At 44.5% G+C, this 20,083-nt stretch overlaps 1 protein-coding gene across 1 annotated transcript in view; it reads right to left on the reverse strand.

Moving 5' to 3' along the window:
- The window catches only part of ATP10D (ATPase phospholipid transporting 10D (putative)), a 213,060-nt gene extending 196,205 nt beyond the window's left edge, over positions 1-16,855 (reverse strand). The window contains exon 1 of the mRNA XM_033946099.1: positions 16,794-16,855. The gene's annotated coding sequence lies outside the window, so the exon portion shown is untranslated. The remainder of the gene's footprint in view (positions 1-16,793) is intronic.
- Between the last annotated feature and the right edge of the window lie 3,228 nt (positions 16,856-20,083).

Here is a 20,083-nt window from a genome sequence, read left to right on the forward strand (position 1 = left end):
AGCGTGTGCTAACTCTTAAAGATGCTCGTTATATTCCTATGCATGACTTCAGCGGTTAGCTTTTGCTAATGCTTTTACCTCCGGATTCTCTAACCGGCACCCATGTTTGTGGCCACCAATTGTGTGTCAATCACGCGACAACACCGGTTACAGAATTGCGCCTGATTGCAAAGATATAGTGCCATTAGAAAAGATTCAAAGAGTGACCAAGATGATAAAGGGGATGGAACTCCTCTTATATGAGGACAGACTAAAGAGGTTAGGGCTCTTCAGCTTGGAAAAGAGACAGCTGAGGGGAGATATGATTAAAGTCTACAAAATCCTGAGTGGTGTAGAAGAGGTACAAGTGGATCGATTTTTTTTACTGCCATCAAGATTTACAAGGACTAGAGGACACTCGATAAAGTTGCAGGGTAATAGTTTAAAACCAATAGGAGGAAATATTTTTTCACCCAGAGAATAGTAAAGCTCTGAAACGCGTTGCCAGAGGATGTGGTAAGAGCAGTTAATGTAGCTGGTTTTAAAAAAGATTTGAACAAGTTTTTTGAGGAAAAGTTCATAGTCTGCTGTTGATACAGAAGTGGGGAGCCGCTTCTTGCCCTGGATTGGTGGCATAGAATGTTGCTACTATTTGGGTTTTTTCCAGGTACTTGTGACTTGGATTGGCCTCCGTGAAGACAGGATATTGGGCTAGATGGACCATTGGTCATTCCCAGTAAGGCTATTCTTATGTTCTTATATGTGACTGAAATGTAGGCCCAGAAAACCTACATTTCAGCCACCTATCTTTGTTGTGGGTTCCTAAAACTAGAACACAACTGCCATAAGCTGGTTATGGAAGGGGAATTTATCCCCGATCAGTTGAGCTGGCAGAACTCACCAAAACTGTGGCTTCAGGGAGTCCTATTGGCTCAGCTGATTGGGGGAAACCCCTGCCACAATCAGCTCAGCTGGCTGCAGCGGACAGGAGACCCCCCCCCATCAGCAGGAGGGATGCCCACTCTCTCCTGCCTGACACCCCCTAACCTCCCAACATTCAAATCTGCAGGATGGATGCCCACTCCTTCCTGCTGCCGGGCCCCCTCAAACCCCTGACACCCCTCCATAACCCCGTATCTTAAATGACAATCCAGCAGGAGGGATGCCTACTCCCACCTGTCGGCAAGCCCACCTCTTCAAAATGGTGAGCCTTCCCCTTCCTGGTGTATCCTGGGATACATTGAGAGGGGCCTAAGACTCTGATTGGCTCAGGTGCCTAAGGCCCCTCCCATCTGGCCCACCTGGGTCAATCAGAGGCACACCAGCAGCTGAGGCTCCTCCCTCGTCTAACTGCGGGGATCTCCTCGACCTCCACCTCAGGGCTGGATTCTCCACTCCGCACTTCCACTAGACAGATAGGTATGGAGATCGTTGGGGGCGACAAAGAAATGTCCTGTTCCAAAGAAGTGAGCTCTCCCTCACTCAAACTTTTAGCAGGATCAGCTCCCCGATTTTCACTCACGACGCTCAAACAGCTGCTGAAGTGTCGGTTAATGCGGAGCAGAAGTAAGAGCTGGTAATTTCAACGTCCTCACTGTACCTTTCGTTTAGTATGCGCCATTTTAAACTAAAAAGCTTGCAGCAAACTCGAAACTAGTAGAAGAAAGGAAATACTTCACTGAGCGTTCGAAGCTCAATCAAAACCGTTCGCCATCTTTACTTCCCTCGTAATATTGGTAATTTGTTAAGTTGCTAAGGGAGTTGGAATAAGTACATTAAGGTCCCCTAAGATTGCTAATTATCCCCCTCTTTTACTAAGGCATGCTAACCAATTTAGCGTGTGCTAATGCTAACACACCCATTATATTCTATGGACGTGTTAGCATTTAGCACATGCTAAATTGGTTAGCGTGCCTTAGTTAAAGACCCCCTATATGTTAGGCTATGGTAATGTTTGATTTTTATTATTATTTTGTAATGTTGTCATTGGTAGGATACCCTCCAAGGATTTCTTAAACAATTTCTTAAGAGCTACTGTAATTACTAGCTAATAGAGATTAGCTAATTGCTTTTTAGCCTTCTAATTGGTTCAAGGACCTATATATCAGAAATCAGGCTGGGGTGGGTGTGAGAGAGGAAGGGAATTAAAATCTAAACCGAAGCTGTCTGTGCCCATTAGCTGTACTTTATACTAATACTATAGCAATTTTATTTATTTATTTTATTAAAAAACTTAATATACCACCTGGAGTCACAGCGGTTTCCAAATAAACATACAAAAAACAAAAATGATATAAAACATTCTTCAAAACATCATCAACACATATGAAAATCAAATTTACAAATCCTTAAATATCATTGTAAAATAGTCCCTTGAAATGCTAGCCTATGCACACTAACAGAGACTTCCTATTCTAAGGGAAAACATTTTTAGCCCTAAAACTCCCTTGCTAAGAGAGCAAGTACTTTAAATAAAATAAGTTACAGGGAAATATTTTTAAAACCAATAGGAGGAAATTTTTTTTTCTCTCAGAGAATAGTTAAGCTCTGGAATGCATTGCCAAAGGTTGTGGTTTTAAGAAAGGTTTGGACAAGTTCCTGGAGGAAAAGTCCATAGTCTGTTATTGAGAAAGACATGGGGGAAGCCACTGCTTGCCCTGGATCGGTATCATGGAATATTGCTGCTCCTTGGGATTCTAGAATCTTGCTACTCTTTGGGGATTCTGTATGGAATGCTGCTACTCTTTGGGTTTTGGCCAGGTACTAGTGACCTAGATTGGCCACTGTGGGAACGGGCTACTGGGCTTGATGGACCATTGGTCTGACCCATTAAGGCTATTCCTATGGTCTTAATTTCACAGCAAAGTCTTACCAGTGATGATCTCTCTGTTTCTGGAAGTCCTCTCACAGCTACACCTCCTCTCTCTCTCTCTAAGGACCTGTCTAACTAGACAGGTTTCATTACTGCAGCAATTTCATCTCATCTGATGGCACCACCACATTGTTGCTGGACTGAATCACATATAGCAAGTTCACTTTTACACCCACACCTAACACATTATTGTACTTTAAGATTTTATTGGGAAACATTTGGAAAATTACCAAAACATAGTAGTTGTTACTTTGTTAAATCAAGTGCTATTTTACATGAGATGCTTTGTTAGTATAGGAAATTAGAACAGTACTCTTGGTGTTCTAAAGTGTTTTCCAATTTTTTGAATTAGTCACCCCATTTCATTGTTTAGCATTATCATATATCTGTCCTTGCACTTCACACATAAAACATTAGAGAAGATTCCTATAGGTTCAACTCTAAAAAACAGCTAAATGTGCTGCTATTGTTAATAATTGTAAAGCATTCTTATTTTTATTCAGAATTATGGTATGGTCACATCTAGTAAGTAGTTTTGGCTTCTTTCCCTAGATTACTGTTCCTGGTATAAAGTTCTACTGGTTCAAAATGAAAATCATATTTATAATTAAATGTAATTTATAAAATTCATGGGCATTCCCTAAAGTAATTCAAATTGCATGGATCTGAAGTCAGTAATGAGATGATGTCATTAGAATGCCTATCATTCCTTACTGCTAGAATGGCATTGTCCTGTTAAATCACTGGATTCCCTCTGCGATAGTAGAATAGAGTTTTATTTAAAAACTGAAACAGAACTGGAAAATCAGTATATGGAGAAATAGTTGAATTAAAACAAAACAAGCAATAAGCAACAGGATAAAATGGGAAAATATAAGATGTATTCTCCTTTTCTAAAGTACAAGCAGAAGTACTGTATATACTCGAATATAAGCTGACCCGAATATAAATTGAGGAAACCTTTTTCTCTCCAAAAGGAGGAAAAAAGTTTGACTCGAATATAAACTGAGTGGTTATTATTCAAGTACCCTGCTTCTGCACACTGCCCTTTCCCTTCCTACCAGGCTATACACCTAGCCCCCCTCCCTCCCTGACCTGCCAGGCTCTGCACCCAGCCTCCCTTCCCTCCCTGCCTTACCAGGCTCTGCACCTGTCCCACCTCCCTTCCTGTGCCCTGTACCCTCTCCCTTCCTCCTGATGCCTTACAGGCCTCCGCTGGGTCTTCTGTAAGACCTGGTGGGCCAGCAGTGGGCTGGGACAGGAGGGATCCCTCTCACCTCCTATCCTGGCTGACTTGAAAATCTTTTACCCACCCTCCTGCCTCCCTCATATACCTTTAAAATCCCTGGTGGGGATGGGGTGGGCTGGGACAGGAGGGATCCCTCCCCCCTCCTGTCCTGGCTGACTGTGCCTTCCTTTACCTCCCTCCTGCCTTATCCATGTACCTTTTACAATCCTTGGTGGTCCAGCAGTGAACTAGAGCAGGAGCAGCCCTGGTTCATGTGGACTTGATTACACTAGAAGCAGCAGTCCCTTAGCCCCAGGGCAATACTGTCCTCCCACCTCAGGTTTGACTGCCATCATGCTTTGACATTTTATTTATTTATTCATTAATATTTAAAATCCAGAAATCTGAGGGGAAACCTCCCCCCCAACACACACACACACCCTTGGCTGCTAATACCACAACATATATTATCAAAATAGGACAAACAAAATATTTCATAAGACATTTGAAAGTTCATTTTAGATTGAACGTATACGTGAGACAATAAATGTTGAAGTAAAAATGTGTATATTTGGAGCATCATTAAGGTGACCATACGTCCCGTTTTGAATGGAACTGCCCCTTTTTCATATCCCCTGCCCCGTTGTCCCCACTCACAGCTTCGCAATGCCAAAATGTCCCGTTTTCAGAGATGGCGTCCCGAACCTGTGAGTGAGGACAACGGGACAGGGGATCGCAGAAGAATGGGCTGTTTCCCTGCTTCTTTGCCGCAGCAACAAGCGCAAAAACGGAAGGTACAGGTTCCGGCCCAGAATCCTTCTCCCCGGCGTCAATTCTAACGTCGGAGAGGAAGTTCCGGGCCAGCCAATCGCTGCCTGGCTGGCCCGGAACTTCCTCTCCGACATGAGACTTGACATTGGGGAGAATGGAGCAAACAGGGCAGGGGGTTCCCGACTGCCAGGTAATCAGATTCCCTCCCTCCCACTCCCTCACAGCATGCACAGTGTTAGAACACCCCCCTCCCCCCCTCCAGATTCAGTTCGCTCTAACACTGTATGTGCCGCCTTCCCGTCTCCTCCAAAACAGGAATGACGTAACTTCCTGTTTCAGAGGAGAAGGGAAACCGGCGTGCACAGTGTTAGAGTGAACTGAGCCCAGTACACGTGTGCTCTCGTGAGTTATCTTCCTGTGTGCCTTAGTTATTGGCAGGACTGTCACTGTAAACAGTTTCTGAGCATGATTGAGAGGGATTCTTATAGCAGTGGTAGGAAAGGGTTTGAAATATCAGGCAGAAGACACGAGGGTTGAGAGCTGCACATGGCAATATATACTCTCATCTTCAAGAAGCAAAAGAATCGCAACCAGTCAGAAAGGATGCTCCGAATTGGTCTTTTTCTGCCGTCATTTGGGCACTAATCCTCCCCATTTGTGAGTAAAACAGCTGCACTATAAACTGGAAAGACAGCGATGGAGTAAAGCAATGACCTTAAACACATCTTCAAGCATAGTATTTAGAGAGTGACTGCCCAAGAATAGACATGACAGTCTATTGAAGGGACATAAAAAGAGGGACGATGCCATATGGAAGAGAGAGAGGGCGGACACTGGATGGAAAGGGCAGAGAGGATAGTGAATGGAAGGGGCGAGACAGAGGGTGAACAGTAGATGAAAGGGCTAGAGAGAGGGAGACAGACATTGAATGGAAGTGTGGGAGAGAGGAGGGTCAGCCGCAGAATGGAAGTGTGGGGGAGAGGGGGAGCAGGCGTTGGAAGGAAGTAGGGAGGAGAAATAAAAAAGGGCACATGCTGGATTGAGGGAAGAGGATAGAGTTAGATACTGGAAGGGGTGAGGGAAAGAGATGGCAAGCTATAGGTAGACACAGTGAAAGAGGGAAATTGAGGAATGAATAGTAAGAAAGAAAATAAATTGAGAAGGAAGACCAGGGAAGAACAGGAGGAAGGGAGTGGAGAGACAGATACCAGACCTGAGAGGAAAAGAGGAAGAGACAGATACCAGACCTGAGAGGAAAAGAGGAAGGAGACAGATACTAGATCTCAGGGGAGAAAAGGAGGAGAGATATATGCTAAAATCTGCTGGGAGGGAGGGAGGAAATAATGAAAGAGGCAGAGAAAGTGGGGGGGTTTGTAAGCAGATTAGAAAGACTACAGTCCTGGACAAAAGGGGAAAGACAAGAGGCAGATGCAGGACTATGGGAGGTTCAGACAGAGATGGAGAGAGAGGGAGACCTGGAACAAAGGCACAAAGGAGAACTGACACTGGATCTGGGGAGGGTAACAGAGGGAAAAGAGAGAGAGACCTGGACCCAAAGGGCATGGGGCTGGATTGTGAAAGAAGGAAAAATTATATTCTTACCTGTTAATTTTCTTTCCTTTAGACGCAGCAGATGAATCCAGAGACCAATGGGATAGCACACATTTACCAGCAGGTGGAAATAGAGAAACTGATTAACAGGTGGTCCTATTGGCTGGCACGCCTCCTGCATCTTCAGTATTGCTCCTTGCCCAAGCATCCGTAACCATCAATATGCTTAGCATGTAAAAAACTTCTTTCCCATAACAAATTTCAAAAGGTAATAATACAGAATACAACTATCAATAATAACAGACTTCGAAAGTTGCAAAAGAAAAAAATGACAGTCAATATCCAGAAAGGGTGGGGCTCTGGATTCACCACATGCGTCTAAAGGAAAGAAAATTAACAGGTAAGAACATAATTTTTCCTTCCTTAGCAACAGCAGCAGATGAATCCAGAGACCAATGGGATTAACATAGCAATCCTCAATCTGGGCTGGAAGCAAACGCCGCCTCCGCAACAACTGAAGCACTAAACGCAACCTCCGCATGCGCCCCCACATCCAACTGGTAATGCTGAGATAAAGTATTCTTGGAAGACCAAGTAGCCGCGTGACAAAACTCCTCCAAGGAAAAAAAACCTCTGGACTGAGTCCAAGTAGCCACCATTGCTCTGGCTGAATGGTCATGAAGTTCTTCCGCCAACTGCTTCCCTGCCATCAAATAAGCATAAAGAATGTCCTCCTGGACCCTTCAAGCGATGGAGGCTTTGGACGCTGCCATACGTTTGTCGCGTCCCTTGAATAATACAAAGAGGTGATTTAAATGACTAAAAGTCGTTAGAAACTTACAGATTGCGGAGAATGCTATGCACTTTTAAAAAACAGTGAAGAAAAGCTTGCCTCCCCATTTCTCCTTCCAGGAAGAAGGAAGGAAAAGTGAGCGCGGCATAAAAGAAAGGATGACACCACCTTAGAAAGAAATTGTGGTACTGTCCGAACTGATACCCCAGAATTTGTAAATCAGAAATAAGAATCCCCGCCGTACAAGGCCTGCAACTCAGAAAACTGCCGAGCTGAAGCCATGGCCACAAGAAACACTGTATTCAACGTCACAGCCTTTTAGAGTCTCAAAAGACAAGGTTGAAACGAAGCCTTCTGTAAACTGCAAAGAAGTACCTTAAGACTGTACTCTGGACAGGGCTTCTTAAGAGGTGTACTCCTTTTAGGAAAGGAATATACTGTACTCCTTTTAGGAAATGAACTACATGAAGCTGAATAGTAAGCGAAGAGCGAGATACCTAGCCCTTGTAACAAGCTAAGATTGCCACTTGAAGCTGAAGGGAATTGAATGCTAAGTCCTTGGCAATACGCTTGTGCCAAAAAAGAAAGAATATAAAACATAGAACTCTGGATGGGTGCCAATGTTGAGAAGTACCCAAGAAAGGAAAAGCTGTGACTTTTCAAAAGCTAGGTCGTAATATCAAAGTAGGACTAATATCCATGTTGATTGGACCCTAGGTGAGTAAATCCGGAGATACCAGGAATCTCAACAGTTCAGCCGTCAAAAGACTCATCAGATCTGCATAGCAAGAATGGCGCAGCCAATTCAGAGATTCTCTAATTACTGTGCCCTGAAAGCGAGCTTGAGATGGCAAATCCATCCAATCATCAGCCAGGGGAAAACAAAAAGAGAAACCAGAGGCGAGAAAGAAGCAATTTTGCTACCCCCTCTGACTGCCACTCCCTGCGTCTGCTGAAGAAGCTAGGAAGCTTTGAAATTCGAGACGAGGCCATGCGGTCTAGTTCTAGGATATCTCACCTTTATATAAACAGCTGGAATGCCTGAGCAAATTGTTCCCAATTTCCAGGATGTAGAAGATTTTATTATTTCTAAAGCGCTGAAAGGCGTACACAGCGCTGCACATTTTAACATACAATAGACGATCCATGCTCAAATTTTGTGGTGAGAAAGTCTATCTAAACCCTTTTCCTGTCCTGTAAAATGATGCGCTGACAGAAGAGGAAGAAGAGATTCCACCCATTGAAGTAGAGACATTACTCGCCAACTGAGTACATCACGTACTTTCCTGGCTGTAGAGAAATACCACCATCATAACACTGTCCTAAAAGACCTTTATTGTCATTCCGGAAGAATGGTCTGAAACGGTAGCCAGACCATGCTTCAGTCCAGAAGACTCCATGCACTGACTCAATGCGCTGAGGATTGAAGACACTGAGTCCCCCAACCCAACAGCCTGGGATGTTTGGCGACTTTGAGCCAGTCCAGCAAAGACCGAGGCATGCCTTTGAAAAGATCAATCTCACTGAGCCACCAAATTATATTGAGCGATGCTTGAGGAGCCTACTAGATACTACAATTGGAGCCTTGAGATACCAGGAACCACTGGAACAAAAGCGACTGCTGTAGCGTTCTCATGTGAAAGCGAGCCGAAGTTCCCAGTGGAGTCACCACCATAGATTCTAGAACCTGTATAGAATCCCATACTCTTGTTCTTGGTGATGGAAGAAGACAAACCTGAGACTGTAACCTGTTGCCCCAGTCTCTGGGAAGAAACACATTCCTCTCCTATGTGAACAACATCCCCTGATATTCCAGAGCTCTTTGGAAATTTGAAGATTAACATCCAAAGAATTGAAGAAAAGAAGTACAAATAAAAGAAATCACCTGTTTTTGTCTAACAAATTGACCTGGCTGGAAGACATCGAAATCAAGCAGTCGTCTAAGAAAGAAAGTACCTGAAACCCCTGTTTGTGCCAAAATGCCACTACTGCCCTCATTTTCTAAAATATTCATGGAGCCATGGCTAGGCCAAATGGCATCTGCCAAAACTGATAGCGCTGCTCGATAAGAGCCAAGCGAAGATAGTGCAAATCTGGTGTCCATAGGGAAATTGTAAATATTCTCACAGTTTTTTTTCTCTGGAAATGTCTAACTCTAAGAAACGAATTTACCAGAATGAGATCCAGTCCCCTTCTGACCAAATCCCCCATCTTAGGCACTATGAAGTAAATGGAATAATTTCCCTTATTCTGGAAGAACTAAAGCTACTGCCCCGAATACCAGTAACACTTAAAAGGGGTCTCGCACAAACGTAACTTTTGGAAGCTCAATACATGGTCACTCTAAGAAAGAATCTGAAATGGGAGGAGGATTCAAAGTTCCAAGCATCCTGAAAAATGCCCAAAGCCCCCTGACCTAACATCATAGTGTCTCCCCCTCATGAGAAAGCATAAAGAGTTACCAGAGGAAGTGAAGACCCCTTCAGAATGAAGAGCAGACAGTCGTGGAATGGCTGGACTAGAGCTGTAAATTCTGGAAGAAGAAAGGAACTTTCCCAGAAAAAAATCCAGCTTTGCGATGTAAGATGGAGTATGTTGGAATTCTGAAAACAGTACTAACTCCATGTAATGTTAGCCAAAAACTTACTGCCTTTAAAGTGAAGACGTACTAGACGTAATCTAGAAGCTGCATTGACCGCCCCATGGGAAACAATCTGCACCCTAATTGTTATCAGATAAAGCTCACATCCCTAAAGAGAGCTTCAGGGATGATTCCAAAAGCCACATAGCATTTGCTACTCTGTGGGTTTGGGAGAATAGGTAACTTGTCCCTGGTTTGAAGGAGCCACACAGCTCTTCCTGCCAGTTTGAGGGACTGTCTAGCAGGTGCCATGAGAAGATGGCAACCTGAGAAATCTGTGCGAGAAGCTTAACTTGCAGTCCCTGGCACATTAGAAATAGAAAAGACAGTTCAGGAATCAATTCTATAGTGCTACCAGACACACACAGCGCTTTAGTGCTACCAGACACACACAGTGCTGCACAGAGGCACAAAGAATAAGAAAACCTCTAAACCTACATAGACTCAGCCTTCAGGGACACCAAGAGAGACAAGAAGATACCCATATGAAACACAAGGTACTCTCATGCCGCTGACATCACTGTGCAGCAATTTGCCTTCTGCCGACCCATAATGGCAAAAAACCGAGATTGGGCGGCTGAGCACAGGGCAGAATCTCTATCTTAAGCACCATGAGGCATAACAGTACAGTCGCAATTAAAGTAGTTAAGTCTTTTCAAACAGAGAGTAGGGAAACACACACACAAGGATATCACTGCAACAGTGGCAAAAGCTGTTGAAACACTCCTGACGCGTAGAACCCCGAAAACAGGGAAGCTGCAGGATAGTGACCTAAGTCAGCTGCAAAATAAACTCCATGAACGCTGCGGTGCTCCCGCTAACGCCGGAGACCCAAGCGCATGCCTGTTTCATGCTGAAATGAGCTGGCTTTATCAACAATGCATTAAAAACCTACCATGAGCCAACAATTAAAATATTTTTCCCACTATCATGGTATAAAATGCTTAAAATAAACATTCGAGAGAAATAAAGGAATGCTGCTTCGTTCTCAACTTAGGAAAATAAGCACATGCCTCTTGCGCTCAGTCAGGAACCGGCTATGGGAAGAACACACCGGGAGCCATCCAAATATTTACCTCCACCTGGCTACGGGAACTGCCAAGCAAAGTCCGCCTCGGGGAGAAATCCCACTACCGCTGTGGCGCTGCTGCCAGAGTATGAAAAAAAGCGCGCACCTACAACACGCGGGAAGGCACTAGTTCTGTCAACAGAGCTCTATCTATACACCTGAAGCCCTTTACTGAATAAACTTCATAGAAATGTAACTTTACTTGTCAGTCACTAAACCATTTCCACATATATAGCGTTTGATAAAAAACATATTCCTTCTGTAGACTCACACCGAACCCGCAGCTCCACCACAACCAGAAACCAGAAAAGAAGTGCAAATAAAACATATACTCACAACTTTGTTGATAGTGCCGGGAGATGCCGGTTGCTCAGCATTATGAGGGCAGAATTGTTTAATAGTCACTGTGGTCTTTTTTTTTTTTTTTTCAGTGAAGGGAAAGAAGAAAAATTGAGACCCAGTCAGACCCTCTATCATTGGAGGGAGGGTGAGGCAGGGACCTGGGGGGGCCCAGGTATAACCCCTAAAGCCAGCACCGTTCAGCTGGACACCCCTGTCTCAATGAAGAGAAACTTCAACAGGAGAAATAGAATTGCCATCTGACTGAAGAGAAACCTCAACAGGAGAGTAAAATTGCCATCTCACTGAAGAGAAACCTCAGCAGGAGAAAATAATTTTCCAGTCACAGCCAGAATTCAGGAGCTAGTTGAATAGCGACCATCACCTGCTGGGAGATAGAGCATACTGGATATGTGGGAGGCGTGCCAGCCAATAGGACCACCTGCTAATCAGTTTCTCTATCTCCACCTGCTGGTAGAGGTGTGTTATCCCATTGGTCTCTGGATTCCTCTGCTGCTGTTGCTAAGGAAATGTTGGATGCAAAAGAAAGAAAGATTGGATGCACAGTAAGAAGGAAGAGCAACCAGAGACTCGTGAAATTACCAGACAACAAAGGTAGGAAAATTATTTTATTTTCAATTTAGTGATCAAAATGTGTCTGATTTGAGAATTTATATCTGCTGTCTATATTTTGCACTATATTTGTCTTTTTTTTTATAGTTACTGAGGTGACATTGCATATTTTAAAGTAATCTGCCTTGACATCTTTGAAAAAAACCCGAAACTCGTAAATGATAATTAACATTTTCTCTGCGTACAGTGTGCTTTGTGGTTTTTTTATATTTTTTGTTTACCATTATGAATTAATAAGAAATTGTGTGTACATGAAAATGAATGGAAGAAATTGGGGGCAGGGCTGGGGTGGGGCTAGGGTGGGATTGGGGCGGGACTGAATATTAATAGATGTCTCGTTTTGATGAAAAAAATAAATGGTCACATTAGGCATCATTCTATAAGAGTAGGCCTGCATGTTGTAAAATCAACACATCTCTGCCACTTGGAATAAATGTTTTTAAAAATTATGAAGAACAGCAATGTGGTAATGTGAGCAAGAGTAGGCCACACACACTCAGCAAATTACAGTGTAAGCCAATAATATTTATTAAAGGTAAGGTTCCTGTTGATTTCACAGGTAGGAAGTAAACAATACTCAAAGCTAGTGCTGTACAGGACCACAGCATACATGAATATTTCTCAGCTCGGCAACAACTCATATTGGTCTCTAGATCCAGAGTTACCAGCATAGTCTCTAGGAGGTACAAAAGAAAAACTCAAACTCTTCAAGGCTCCAAGTTGAACGTGACCTACTTGAACATAGTGGTTGTAGTTTCTCAGCTTAACCTAGCTCTGGCCTGGCATTTTATATTTCCTGGACCCTGCCCTCCTGGCCCTACCCCTCTTCTGCAGGACTAGGGTTTTAAGGTGACTGTGACAATGCGAAGGAGTGTTCTCAATGGGAAGTGCCAGCATTCTATAGACTCACTCATAAGCAGATACGCAAGTATGTTTCCAAAATAGGGATCTGTTATACTATATTCGTTGTCCTTTTTAATAGATTCGCTCCACAATATAAAATACAGTCCAGTCTAGACAGAGCAACTTCTAAATGCCAATGGGATATCAGATTACCCTCTGAGCAGTAAAGCTCTAAGGCAGTGGTCTCAAACTCGCGGCGTGGGGGGCCACATGAGGCCCGCCAGGTACTATTTTGAGGCCCTCAGTATGTTTATCATAATCACAAAAGCAAAATAAAAGTTTCTTGATCCTATGTCTCTAGCTATAAATTACAATATTATTATTAGGACTTAGCCAAAAGGAAAGATTTATAAACTATAAACCTTGTAACCCATTCTGAGCTACTGGGAGGATGGGATAGAAATTGAATTAAATAAAATAAAGAGTTTTACCTCATGCAAAATTGTCATTTCTTTAATAAGACATTAACTATTTTTTTTCTGAGGCCCTCCAAGTACCTACAGATCCAAAATGTGGCCCTGCAAAGGGTTTGAGTTTGAGACCACTGCTCTAAGGGGTTAACTCCTCATAACAGGGATTAACAGTGATGGCTGGAAAGCTAAGCTAAGATAAATATTAAATTATTGAAAGAAAGTATTTATGAAGTTATTTATAGAAATTTGATAAGAAATATGAAATGTAGTAAATTAAGAAAGAAGAAAGATAATAGATAAAGGATAAAAAGAAAATATAATAAGAACAGTGAGGATTGTGCCTCCGGGGAAATATGAGGAGTTAACCCCTTAGGGCTATACTTCTCAGAGGGTAATCTGATATCCCATTGGCACTTAGAAGTTGCTCTGTCCAAAATAGGGAGGCATCCACATTTGAAAAGGCCACACATATTGACGGAAGAAAAGATGTAGAAATCATGGAGATAGATGTGCATTCCTACTCTGTATGCAATATACATATGTTTTTTAAATGGGCTGCTGATGGCGAGTTGCACACGTCGATGCCACCAATCTTCAAGAGAAATGTGTATAAAGCCCTTGTGCATAGCCCATGTACATAGGTGCTCCTGCATGGCTTGTGGCTGCACACTATGAGCTGTGTGGAGCCAAACAATGATGTGTTTCCAGTCCTGCATAGTACAATAGTCTCTGCTACTTATCAAACATAAGGAAGATCACTACCACGAGAGAGCAGAACATTTTGCAAGAAGATAGCAGCCTTCTGGTAATTTTCATGATAGCCAATGAGGTCCAGCTCTTCAGGCTGTGTAGTAAATGGATACCTAATACTGAAACATGTAGGGTCAGAGAAAGAATCTGGATAATCCAGGCAGGGTAAGCTGCAACACATGTCCTCAAGTGCTTACCCCTTCTCCCCCCCAAAAAAAAAACCCCAAACACCCCCCCCCCCCCCCACACACACACACAACTTTTCAGGCCATAGTTAGAACAGGGATGCCACTTAGGAAATGACACATAGGCAAATACCAGTTTGAATGACTGACATATGGCATTGGCCCTTCCCTACCAAATAACAGTGCTACAGTTGCACAAGCTCTGAAACACTGAAGCCAACCAGTATTGCACTAAGGGCTGGATTCTGTAACCGGCACCTATGTCAGTGGCCGCCAATCGTGTGTCAATCACGACAGTTCCAGTTACAGAATCATGCCAAAATTCAGCTGAAATGTGGGCCCGGAAAACTCTGGCCTACATTTCAGCCATCTTTCTATGCCACCACAGGATCCTAGTCAGGCTGCAGGAGCCATAAACTGATCGCAGACATGGAAGTTATTCCTAATCAGCTGAGCTGGCAGTGCTCCCTGAAACTGTGGCTTTGGAGAGTCCTGCTGGCTCAGCTGATCAGGAGGACCCCATGACCGACAGGAAAGATGCCTGCCGGAACCCCTGAACCTCCCTTTTAAGTCTCATGACAACAGGGATGCCCTCTCCCTCCTTCTGGAACCCCCCAAATCCCCCTTCAAAGTTCCACGGCAGGAGGGATGCCCACTCTCTCCTGCCAGAACCCACAAAGCACCCCCTCAACCATGATAGGCAGGAGGGATACCATGACTTGCTCCAACTGCTAATATACCCGAACCCCCACCTCAACACCCCCCAAACCCCAATTCCCCTGAGCCCCCCAAACACTGATACTCCCAATATCTCCCAAGCCCCAACCCCCTATACCTTTTGCTGTAAGGCCAACTGGGGGATGCCTACACCCTCTTGCTGGCAGGCCCACCTTTTCACAAAGGCGTGCCTTCCCCTTCCTGGGATGCACTGAGGAGGGGTCTAAGGCCCTGATTGGCCCGGGTGCTTAAGGAGGGGCCTTAGGCGCCTGGGCCAACCAGAGTCTTAAGCCTGCTTCCCAGTGCATTCTGGGATGCACTGGGAGTGGCCTAAGACTCCGACTGGCCAGATACCTATGTGTTTAGTGGCCGTTGTCTGACCACATTACCTTGAAAGCTATACCTCAGAAGGTCAATTATCACAAATAACAATTGTTTATAGAGAATTATATTATACTAGTCTTTAAGCCCATTACATTAACGGGTGCTAGAATAGATGTGTCTGTCTGTCTTTCTTTATCTCTCTCTCCTTGGCGGCTGTCTGTATCCTTCTGTCTCCCCCTCCCCCTGAGCAAAGCTGTCTGCCCCTAGCACCCACCTCCCCCCCAAATGTCTCTCCATGGCCCTCTTCTGTCTTCCCCCCCAGAGCAAAGCTGTCTGTCCCCAACACACCTCCCCACAAAGCAGCCCCCTTTCCCAATCTCTCCATGGCCCCTTCTGTCTCCCCCCAGCACACCCCTCCACCCAAAGCAGCCCCCTTTCTCTCTCCCTGTCTCTCCATGACCCCTTCTGTTTTCCCCCAGAGCAAAGCTGTTTGCCCCAAACACACCCCTCCCCCCAAAGCAGCCCCCTTTCCCTCTCCCGCTGACTCTCTCTCTGGCCCCCTTTCTCTGTCTGTCTTTCTGTCCCTCTCCCTGCCCGTGTCTGTCTTTCTTTCTGTCTCCCTCTCTCCGCTGTCTGTCTGTCATTTTTTCCCATTTCCCTGTGCAGCAGCATTTCCATCCCACTTCCCTATGCAGCAGCAACAGCATTTCCCTCCTATCCCCCCCTTTCTTGTGCAGAAGCAGTAGCAGCATTTTCCCCCACCCAATTTCCCTTCTCTTCCCTGCTCCATTCGGCCCCTCCCCCTTCTTGTACTGCCATTGTCCTGCTCGATCCGGCCTGCTCCTGACCCTCCCACCGCCGACAAACCTTGGGGCTCCAGCCGCGTAGGCAGCACTTTAAACACGCTGCTTCGCGGCCTTCTACTGCCGATTTCCTCTGCCGCGTCTGTCTCCGATGATGTCATCAGAGACGCGGCAGAGAAGGGCACAAAGCAGCGTGTTTATAGTGCTGCCTACGCCGCTAGAGCCGGGAGGTTTGTGGAGGGTGAACGGCCGGAGCGGGGCTGCTGTCCACTGGTGCTGCCTACTCCGCTGGAGCCGGGAGGTTTGTAGAGAGCACAGTCGCGCGCCTTCAGCCCCCACATGCACCGTGAGGTTAGAATGTTGCCACAGAAGCACACCTCACGGCGCCACACCGCACGAATTTTCGAGAGCGCATGCGCGCTCTAGCGTTTTATTATATTAAATGAATATTTTGTATTCATTGATTATCTATTTTTCATATAGATCAATAATTTTGAAGCTCTATGAAAGAATTGAGATGTATAATATCCTACCCTTATGGTTTTAGAAGCCAGGTCTCCAGGGAGGGGGAGTGGAGAAGGGAGGAAATGGGATTGTTTTAATTGTAGTATAGATAAGATGCATTATTTTTATTAGTTTATTAAGCTTATGAACTATATTTAATGTTAACTATATGTTATATTGAGATTATTGTATTAAAATTATTAAATAAAGAATTTAAAAAAAGATCAATAATTTTGGCCACAAAAAAAGTCTTGTTGTATTTGTTTGATGTCAATGACAGCCACTTAGTAGTCATGCTGCTGTCAACCTGCTACTTACCTCATTCAGAAGCAAGGCATTGACTGATTCATTGCATCTGGTCTTAATGAACTCTGAAGCATCTAAAACAGAAGTGGACATGTTTAATACATGGCCTCTAGGAGCTGCTGTGAGAATCCACAATGGCATAAAAATAGAGGGAAAGGACTGATATGGGAGTAGTTGTAGACATGAGAGCACTGTTATGTGAAGTGCCTACATTCATATCCTTCTTCTACCAATGACACTTCATATGGTTTGGGTTTATGTCATTGGTGTCTTACCCACACGGTTCACCTTTATCATGTGGAAACATTTGAGTAAAGGTGGGCCCATTTTGCAAAGGTTGGGTCTGAGGTTGTGGCCAATGATGTTGCAGCCATGTGTCATGACCTTTCCTTCAACATAATTTTTTTGGGGTGGAGGAGGCTTGGATTTCTGCCAGCTGCCAATCCTGGCACCTTATATGGTAATGGAGTGTAGGAGTGATCTAATGGTTAGAGCAGCTGCCTCAGCACCCTGAGATTGTGAGTTTGATTCCCACTGCAGCTCTTTGTGACACTTCATTGCCTCATGTAAACCGCTTTGATTGTGTAATCCACACTGGAAAAGCATTATATCAAGTGTCATCCCCCTTTAATGGCTGACAGACTTTAGCCTGTCAACATTGTGTCAGGTCTGTGTTCCTGGTTCATTTACTACATTATCCCTTACAGGAAAATTCTATAACCAGCACCCAAACTTAGGCATTGGTAGGTGCCCTGCTGATACCTAAGTTAATTGAAAAACGCCATCAGAAACGGCAAAAAATGGCAGTGTTGAAGAGTCTACAAATAAAAGGCAGCTGGCATTCTGGCTAGGTAACTGCTTTAGTCCATGTAACACCAAAGTAGGCGTGGCAAATGCCGAAAGTGGTGCTAGACAGGCTACTTAGCTGTGATTCATGGCAAGATAGGCAGCTGAAATGTAGGCCAGGAAAACCCTGGCCTACATTTCAGCCACCTATCTATGCCGCTACAGGATCTTAAAGTCAGACTGCAGCAGCCATAAGCTGATCGCGGCAGGGGAAGTTATCCCCAGTCAGCTGAGCCAACAATGCTCCCCCAAAGCCATGGCTTCAAGGAGTCCTGACGGCTCAGCTGATTGTGGGGCAATACCCCTACTGCAATCTGCCAATCAGCTGCAGCAGGGGACCCCCAACATTGGCAGGAGAGATGCCCACTCCCTCCTGCTGGAAAACCTGAATCCCCCTTTTGAAATCCCATGGCAGGAGGGATGCCTACTCCCTCCTGTCTGCAGCCCCCCCCCAACCCATGACCTGCCCCCAACCACTGATACCCCCGAACACCAACACCCCTAAACACCCTAAATCCATGACCCCCCTCGAACACCAATAATCTCAACACCCCCAAGCCCCACCATACCTTTTGCTGTAAGGCCTACCAGAGGGATGCTTCTTTATAATGGTGAGCCTTCCCCTTCCTGTTGCATCCTGGGATGCACCGGGGAGGGCCTAAGGTCCTGATTGGCCCAGGCACCTAAAGCCCTTCCCATAGGCTATACCTCAGAAAGTCAATTAGAGGTAGTTCTTGTTGGACAAATCTGATATTTCTTTGACTGGGTGACTAGAGAATTGGATAGAGGATGTACGCTAGATGTGGTGTATTTAGATTTTAGCAAAGCCTTTGACAGTGTTCCAAACAGACGTTTAATAAATAAACTGAGTGCCCTTGGGATTGGTCCCAAAGTGATGAGCTGGGTCAGGAACTGGTTGAGTAGAAGGCGACAGAGGATAGTGATCAATGGAGATCACTCTGAGGAAAGGGATGTTATCAGTGGTATGCCTCAAGATTCTGTTCTTGGGCATGTTCTTTTTAACATTTTTATAAATGATATAGCTGAAGGGTTATCGGGTAAGATTTGCCTCTTTGCAGATGATACCAAAATCTGCAATAGAGTAGACACGCCAGATGGTGTGAATAACATGAAGAAAGACTTGGCGAAGCTTGAAGAATGGTCTGAAATTTGGCAGCTAAAATTTATTGGTAAGAAATGCAAGGCCATGCATTTAGGCTGCAAAAACCAGAGGGAACGGTACAGTTTAGGGGGTGAAGAACTTATGTGCGGGACTTGGGTGTGATTGTATGTGACGATCTTAAGGTGGCCAAACAGGCTGTAAAGGTGACAGCGAAAGCTAGAAGGATGCTAGGTTCCATAGGGAGAGGTATGGCCAGTAGGAAAAAGGAAATTTTGATGCTTCTGTATAAGACTCTGGTGAGACCTCATTTAGAATATTGTGTACAATTCTAGAGGCCGCACCTTCAAAAAGATATAAAAAGGATGGAATCGGTCCAGAGGAAGGTTACTAAAATGGTGTGTGGTCTTCGAGATAAGGCGTATGGGGACAGAATTAAAGATCTCAATCTGTATACTTTTGAGGAAAGGCGGGAGAGGGGAGATATGATAGAGTCGTTTAAATTCCTACATGATATAAATGTGCATGAGTCGAGTCTCTTTCATTTGAAAGGAAACTCTGGAATGAGAGGGCATAGGATGAAGTTAAGAGGTGATAGGCTCTGGAGTAATCTGAGGAAATACTTTTTACAGAAAGGGTGGTAGATGCGTTGAACAGTTTACCGGAAGAGGTGATGGAAACAGAGACTATGTCTGAATTCAAGAGGGCCTGGGATATTGTGGTTACCATTATGTATTAATAAGATTATATTGTGTGTATATGAAAAATGGATAGAAGAAATTGCATTACAATTAGTACTATTATTATGGGGGTGGGGTCAGGGGCGGAGAATGGGCAGATCTGGGGTTGTGCCTGGGTGGGTCTGGGGTGGAGCTTGGGTGGGGGTGCTTGGTTGATATTTGTTAGACTTAGGGGATACTTGGCTTAAAGAAGTTGAGAAACACTGGATTAAGAAAGACACAGGGGAAGCCACTACTTGCCCTGTATCGGTAGCATGGAATATTGCTACACCTTGAGTTCTGGCCAAGTACTAGTGACCCGGATTGGCCACTGTGAGAACGGGCTACTGGGCTTGATGGATCATTGGTCTGACCCAGTAAGGCTATTCTTATGTTCTTATGAAGGAACCAACAGCCATCAAAACTGTGATATGGTACATCACATGGGGTAGTGTTTTCAACCCTCCAAAGCACTAGATCATAGCTGGTAATCATTCTAGAAGCCACTCTTGCAATACTTCATACAAGGATGCCTAGAAATAGATGTGAATAACTCACAGAACTATGCAGCTTTGCCATTTGCAAATTTCTTCTTGTCACATGCAGTTGAACGGTAA

Source organism: Geotrypetes seraphini, chromosome 1, assembly GCF_902459505.1.
Source record: "Geotrypetes seraphini chromosome 1, aGeoSer1.1, whole genome shotgun sequence".
Lineage (NCBI taxonomy): Eukaryota > Metazoa > Chordata > Amphibia > Gymnophiona > Dermophiidae > Geotrypetes > Geotrypetes seraphini.